The sequence below is a fragment of the Salmo salar genome, chromosome 13 (genome assembly GCF_965601325.2).
Source record: "Salmo salar chromosome 13, fSalSal1, whole genome shotgun sequence".
NCBI lineage: Eukaryota > Metazoa > Chordata > Actinopteri > Salmoniformes > Salmonidae > Salmo > Salmo salar.
Window position 1 is genome coordinate 32,102,989 of NC_138303.1, and position 7,944 is coordinate 32,110,932.

Sequence of the window (7,944 nt, forward strand, 5' to 3'; positions counted from 1 at the left end):
TCTATCTATTTATCCTTCTTTACCTTCCTGTCACCCCCAATGTATGCTCATTTCCCTCCATCCCTCTCTCCAGCATGTAGTGTTTTTCTTCCTGCAAGCGATAGACTGGATGGTGCCGAATGTCAGTGAGTCTCTGGAGCTGAAGATGAAGAGAGAGCGCTACTTGGCTAAGCAGGGCCGACAATCAGGAGGCCCTGTTGGTGAGTCAGCATGCCCCGGCCTCCAGCCCAGGTCAGTGGAACATAGCGATGCTCACACCCTCACCACACACCCACTTCTTTCCTGCAAAGAATCATTGTGGTGGTCAGGTTGTTATTGCAAAAGAAAATGTGTTGTCATTTGTCATGACTTACCTGGTTAAATAACGTTGTGCCTAAGAACAGCCCTAGCCATGGTATATTGGCCATTTACCACACCCCATCGTGACTTATTGCTTATGTATAACACCCTTTTCCTCCTTCGGTTCAGTTATATTATGTTAGTGGTTACTTATTAGCTAGGGCTCCTGTTCATTTGAAACTACACACACATAAAGTGAGTCAATAAGGATATAAATTGGCACCCTATTCCCTATGTAGTGCACTACCTTTGGAAAGGGGACCCATAGGGATCTGGTCAAAGTAGTGCACTATATATGGAATAGGGTGCCATTTGGGTCACAGTCAGTATCTCATTGGATCCAGTGTACATTTCCTGGATTATTAAGGGTGGTGAAACCAGAGAGAGACATGAATTTATTGATTCTAAAGCTGCTGTATAAGTAGTGCAAGCAGTGGTGTTAATAAGTTACGTATTACATTACTACAGAAACCGATTTGATCTTCATAAATGAATTCCAAACTTTATATTCTTTTATAGACTTTATAGCCCCCCCGCACACAAACACAAAAACCCCTGGGCCTTAACTCAATAACATTACACTGCTCAAGTCAGCAGCAGCTAGCCTGTTTGCTCTGTGATTCATACTCAGTAAAAACACATGCATAATGTTTAAAGACTGGGCTCACTACAACAGTCATAATATGGCGATAGAAATGCTAAAGTGTTCAAAGCCAGACCCATATAACCTTAACCTAAGTTATTGCATCCATAAGACTTTTCCCATGGCATGTGTAGCCTCTCTCTCTCTCTCTCTTCGCATCCCATCAGCACAAGACTGGTGCTTGCTTGCCCATTGTTTCTCGTTGTGGTCCTTTTAAGTGGTGTGGTGGTGGGTGTGCATCCCCGTGTTCTGACCATGCCATTGTGGGAGTTTTGTTTCTTGTCGTGAACGTCCTAGATGGGGTGAGTAGAAATTCTCACTAATGCAGTCTGTTAAGCTTCTAAGTTATGTATATACACCGCTCAAAAAAATAAAGGGAACACTTAAACAACACATCCTAGATCTGAATGAAATAAATAATCTTATTAAATACTTTTTTCTTTACATAGTTGAATGTGCTGACAACAAAATCACACAAAAATAATCAATGGAAATCCAATTTATCAACCCATGGAGGTCTGGATTTGTAGTCACACTCAAAATTAAAGTGGAAAACCACACTACAGGCTGATCCAACTTTGATGTAATGTCCTTAAAACAAGTCAAAATTAGGCTCAGTAGTGTGTGTGGCCTCCACGTGCCTGTATGACCTCCCTACAACACCTGGGCATGCTCCTGATGAGGTGGCGGATGGTCTCCTGAGGGATCTCCTCCCAGACCTGGACTAAAGCATCCGCCAACTCCTGGACAGTCTGTGGTGCAACGTGGCGTTGGTGGATGGAGCGAGACATGATGTCCCAGATGTGCTCAATTGGATTCAGGTCTGGGGAACAGGTGGGCCAGTCCATAGCATCAATGCCTTCCTCTTGCAGGAACTGCTGACACACTCCAGCCACATGAGGTCTAGCATTGTCTTGCATTAGGAGGAACCCAGGGCCAACCGCACCAGCATATGGTCTCACAAGGGGTCTGAGGATCTCATCTCGGTACCTAATGGCAGTCAGGCTACCTCTGGCGAGCACATGGAGGGCTGTGCGGCCCCCCAAAGAAATGCCACCCCACACCATGACTGACCCACCGCCAAACCGGTCATGCTGGAGGATGTTGCAGGCAGCAGAACGTTCTCCACGGCGTCTCCAGACTCTGTCACGTCTGTCACATGTGCTCAGTGTGAACCTGCTTCATCTGTGAAGAGCACAGGGCGCAGTGGCGAATTTGCCAATCTTGGTATTCTCTGGCAAATGCCAAACGTCCTGCACGGTGTTGGGCTGTAAGCACAACCCCCACCTGTGGACGTCGGGCCCTCATACCACCCTCATGGAGTCTGTTTCTGACCGTTTGAGCAGACACATGCACATTTGTGGCCTGCTGGAGGTAATTTTGCAGGGCTCTGGCAGTGCCCCTCCTGCTCCTCCTTGCACAAAGGTGGAGGTAGCAGTCCTGCTGCTGGGTTGTTGCCCTCCTACGGCCTCCTCCACATCTCCTGATGTACTGGCCTGTCTCCTGGTAGTGCCTCCATGCTCTGGACACTACGCTGACAGACACAGCAAACCTTCTTGCCACAGCTCACATTGATATGCCATCCTGGATGAGCTGCACTACCTGAGCCACTTGTGTGGGTTGTAGACTCCGTCTCATGCTACCACTAGAGTGAAAGCACCGCCAGCATTCAAAAGTGACCAAAACATCAGCCAGGAAGCAGAAGAACTGAGAAGTGGTCTGTGGTCACCACCTGCCGAACTACTCCTTTATTGGGGGTGTCTTGCTAATTGCCTATAATTTCCACCTGTTGTCTATTCCATTTGCACAACAGCATGTGAAATGTATTGTCAATCGGTGTTGCTTCCTAAGTGGGCAGTTTGATTTCACAGAAGTGTGATTGACTTGGAGTTACATTGTGTTGTTTAAGTGTTCCCTTTATTTTTTTGAGCAGTATACATACATGCATACATACATACATACATACATACATACATACATACATACATACATACATACATACATACATACATACAGTACCAGTCAAATGTTTGGACACACCGACTCATTCCAGGGTTTTTCTTTATTTTTACTATTTTCTACATTGTAGAATAATAGTGAAGACATCAAAACTATGAAATAGCATATATGGAATCATGTAGTAACCAAAAAAAGTGTTAAACAAATTAAAATATATTTGATATTCTTCAAAGTAGCCACCCTTTGCCTTGATGAGAGCTTTGCACACTCTTGGCATTCTCTCAACTAGCTTCATGAGGTAGTCACCTGGAATGCATTTCAATTAACAGGTGTGCCTTTATTAAAAGTTAATTTGTGGAATTTCTTTCCTTAATGGCTTTGAGCCAATCAGTTGTGTTGTGACAAGGTAGGGGTGGTATACAGAAGACAGCCCTATTTGGTAAAAGACCAAGTTCATATTATGGAAAGAACAGCTCAAATAAGCAAAGAGAAACGGCAGTCCATTACTTTAAGACATGAAGGGCAGTCAATTTAGAAAGTGCAGTCTCAAAAACCATCAAGAGCTATGATGAAACTGGCTCTCATGAGGACCGCCACTGGAAAGGAAGACCTAGAGTTACCTCTGCGGCAGAGGATAAGTTAATAAGAGTTAACGGCACCTCAGATTGCAGCCCAAACAAATGATAGTCCTACTAAGCACAAACCAGATGAGATGGCGTATCATTGCAGAATGCTGTTGTAGCCATGCTGGTTAAGTGTGCCTTGAATTCTTAATAAATCACAGACGGTGTCACCAGCAAAGCACCCCCACACCATCACACCTCCTCTATGCATCACGGTGGGAACGATACATGCAGAGACCATCCGTTCACCTACTCTGCATCTCAAATTTGGACTCATCAGACCAAAGGACAGATTTCCGCCAGGCTAATGTCCATTGCTTGTGTTTCTTGGCCCGCAAGTCTCTTCTTCTTATTGGTGTCCTTTAGTAGTATTTTCTTTGCAGCAATTCGACCATGAAGGCCTGATTTCACACAGTCTCCTCTGAACAGTTGATGTTGAGATGTGTCTGTTACTTGAACTCTGTGAAGCATTTATTTGGTCTGCAGTTTCTGAGGCTGGTACCTCTTATGAACTTATCCTATGCAGCAGAGGTAACTCTGGGTCTTCCTTTCCTGTGGCGGTCCTCATTGAGAGACAGTTTCATCATAGCACTTGATGGTTTTTGCAACTGCACTTGAAGAAACGTTCAAAGTTCTTGAAGAATTTCAGTCTTAGAGTAATGATGGACTGTCGTTTCTCTTTGCTTATTTGAGCTGTTCTTGCCATAACATGGACTTGGTCTTTTACAAAATAGAACTATCTTCTGTGTACCACCCCTACCTTGTCACAACACAACTGTTTGGCTCAAACGCATTAAGAAGGAAAGAAATTACACAAATTAACTTTTATCAAGACACACTTGTTAATTGAAATGCATTCCAGGTGACTACCTCATGAAGCTGGTTGAGAGAATGCCAAGAGTATGTAAAGAATCTCTTTGTTTAACAAGAATCTCTTTAAAAATAATCTCCTTGTTTAACACTTTTTTTGGTTACTACATGATTCCATATGTGTTATTTCATAGTTTTGATGTTTTCACTATTATTCTACAATGTAGAAAATAGTACAAATAAAGAAAAACCCTTGAATGAGTAGGTGTGTCCAAACTTTTGACTGGTACTGTATATAAAATATTTTACAGTAAAGTTAATCAATCCATTAAAGACGTCTCGTAAAACGAGTTTAATGCTGTAACTCAGTAACATAACATGATAGAGCAAGCACCTTTGTGTCTACCGTCTGTCTGCTTTTGTGTGCTACGATTTTTCTCACCAAAGCTGTACACATGTTGTCTCTCTTTCCCCGTCCAAACTGTACTGTATGTCTCAAAGCAAGCGACGCGTCTTTTGGCAACATGAGTTAGGACTGCAATGCATAACTTATTTTCCAAGAGAAGCGGAACAGATGGGGAGGAGAAGGGAGGAGAGGTAGAGTGAGATAAAATAAAAATGTGTTTCCCTGTTGGCTCTCTGTCTATCCACTATGGTCAGTGTTTAGGTTTGTTTACAGCAGGGGTGGTCAAACTTATCTGCAAAGGACCGGTGTGGTTGCAGGTGTTTGTTCCAGCCAAGTGGTAACACACCAGATTCAAATGATCAATTTATCATAGTCTTTCATTAAGACTTTGATTAGTTGAATTAGCTGTGTTACTGCTAGGCACCTACATTGGCCTTTTGCGGGTAATATTGTGGTTTGCATCTGGTTTACAATATGTGAGAGTTGGTTTGTATTGTTACGTTTTTTTGTTGCTTTTCTATGAGCTGATGACTTGATTTCTGTCCTTCAAATATGATGATTTGTGATGTTGTTGTAATGTGTGTGTGTGTGTATATACACACAGGTATACTTACATATTTACATATGTGAAACTGGTCCTGCTTTTCTACACTATCACTCTATATTTGTAATGAGATAGACCTGAAACATATTGGGAATCTTGTTGGTACTGTACTATACGATTGAAGTCTTTCTACAAGTGTAACACGTTTTGTGCAAGCTGTTTTGCATTTCAAATTTTGTAAAATAACTCTGGTTGGATGAATGAGATACAGTACCAATAAGGTGTCAATCTGAAATAAATTCAAGTTCAAGATGCCAGAGAACTTTGTTGTTATCTTACCGAAAAATCTGCTCCCCTTTCCTCCCCACGCCCTCAGAAACGTAAAGTCCCCTCAGAAAAGGAGAACTCCAGCCAGATGAAATCCCTCTGATTTATTAGGAGTCAGAGAGAGACAGGTGTTCTGTTAATTAATTCTCTCCCCTCTTTTCCCTCTGCTCCTACCCACCCTTCTGAAATATTCCTGTGGCCTTCGGCGACTTCTCTTTCCTCCTTTCTCTCGCTCTCTCACCCCTCATTCTCTTTCTCTACCGCTGTAGCGTTCATCTTTTTCTTGCTATGCTTGCTGTGAGTGTGTTCCTCTGCCATTCAGCCTGCAGGAAGTGTGCGTTAGTACATGTCAGTTAGTGGAGTAAGGTATGCAACGCGGTCATAGTCTTCCACAGAGACTGTGCATTCCAGATGGCACCCTATTCTCTATATAGTGCGCTCCTTTTTATAGGATTCCGTAGGCAAAAAGGTGCTATTTGGGACATGGACATTGTACTAATGGTTCTCCCATTATACCTCAACATCACACTTAAAGTAACTGTCCTTTGAAAATCTAACTTTAAAAAGTACATATTCTGTTAACTCATACCCACATAATGTTGTTGACTCTTCCTATACTCGTATTTGTGGCCAAAGCAAACTTCTATGTCAAACTGCTGGCCAATCAGCTGTCTACTTGCATGAATATTTTTAATGACCGGTATACATCCACACCATTTAAACACAGAAAAGCTGCTTCCTAAGCTTCTTAACATACTTAATTAACCTATTTGGAAGAAATTATTTCACTCATTTTGTAATTAATTATAGGTCATATTTCATAGAAATCTGGAAACACTGGACATTTACTTAAATAGAGTGGGGAAGCACTCAAAGGCAGGGAGCGAGAACCCATAACACCACCCATTGTAACCTACTGAAAAGTGTCAACTTGTCAGCAGGGTTGGGTAGGTTACTTTCTAAACGTAATAGGGTTACATTTACTAGTTACCTGTCCAAAATTGTAATCAGTAACTTTTGGATTACCCAAACTCAGTAACATAATCTGATTACATTCAGTTACTTTTAGATTACTTTCCCCTTAAGAAGCATTAAAAGAAGACAAACATGTATGTTACCAATTGAACCACATCTATTGCAGGATAAATCAATGTTAACGTTTACATAGCTGGCCATATATGGATGTTACATTTTACTTTATGGGTTGGTTATGTAGGCTTCTTCTAACCCATCGCTTTCTATTACATATAATAATATGATTAAATGGTATCTTTACATTAAAAACCAAAGTCTATCAGAATTCCGGTCACGGGCCTCCCGAGTGGCGCAGTGGTTTAAGGCACTGCATCACAGTGCTAGCTGTGCCACTAGAGATCCTGGGTCGAGTCCAGGCTCTGTCGCAGCCGGCCGCGACCGGGACACCCATGGGGCGGTGCACAATTGGCTCAGCGTCGTCCAGATTAGGGGAGGGTTTGGCCGCTCTAGCGACTCCTGTGGCGGGTCGGACGCATGCACGCTGACACGGTCGCCAGGTGTACCTTGTTTCCTCCGACACATTGGCGTGGCTGGCTTCCGGGTTAAGCGGGCATTGTGTCAAGAAGCAGTGTGGCTTGGTTGGGTTGTGTTTCGGAGGACACACGGCTCTCGACCTTCGCCTCTCCCGAGTCCGTACGGGAGTTGCAGCGATGGGACAAGACTGTAACTACCAATTGGATACCACAAAATTGTTGATAAATACCAACAACAAAACTAAAAATAGAATTCCAGTCATTCCAATAAATGTTATACCCCTTGGTCTTCAAGAACAGGACTTGGAAGTATAGATTAGCCAAATTGTTTTACCTGAGCATCACACCCAAAAATAAGGACTTATTAGCCAGCCCTACTCTGTTGTTTATGATTTTGTTGTCATGGAGGACTGATTGGGCTCATTTGATTCGAGTTGAAAAATAAATGCTGCGTTCATGTAAATAGCACAACTGAAAAGTACTATTTACATGTGAAAAATTAATGCCATATGCTGCATTTGCTATAACCTTTTGTTGGTGACACTTTGATATCTTGATAATATGCAGCTGTTTAAAGGGAAAATCCACAGATGAAACAATAACAAAATTGTCGCCCACCTCTGTTTTGGTAAAAAGCTGAGGGATGGGCCTGGAGAAATGTAACCACTCTCAGATTAACAGAGCTATGGATGCAAGGACTGACCATCCATGATATCAAAATTGTTTTAACAATGTTATGAGGCTATACAGTGTTTTGTTTACATTTTACAAAGTTTACAAACATT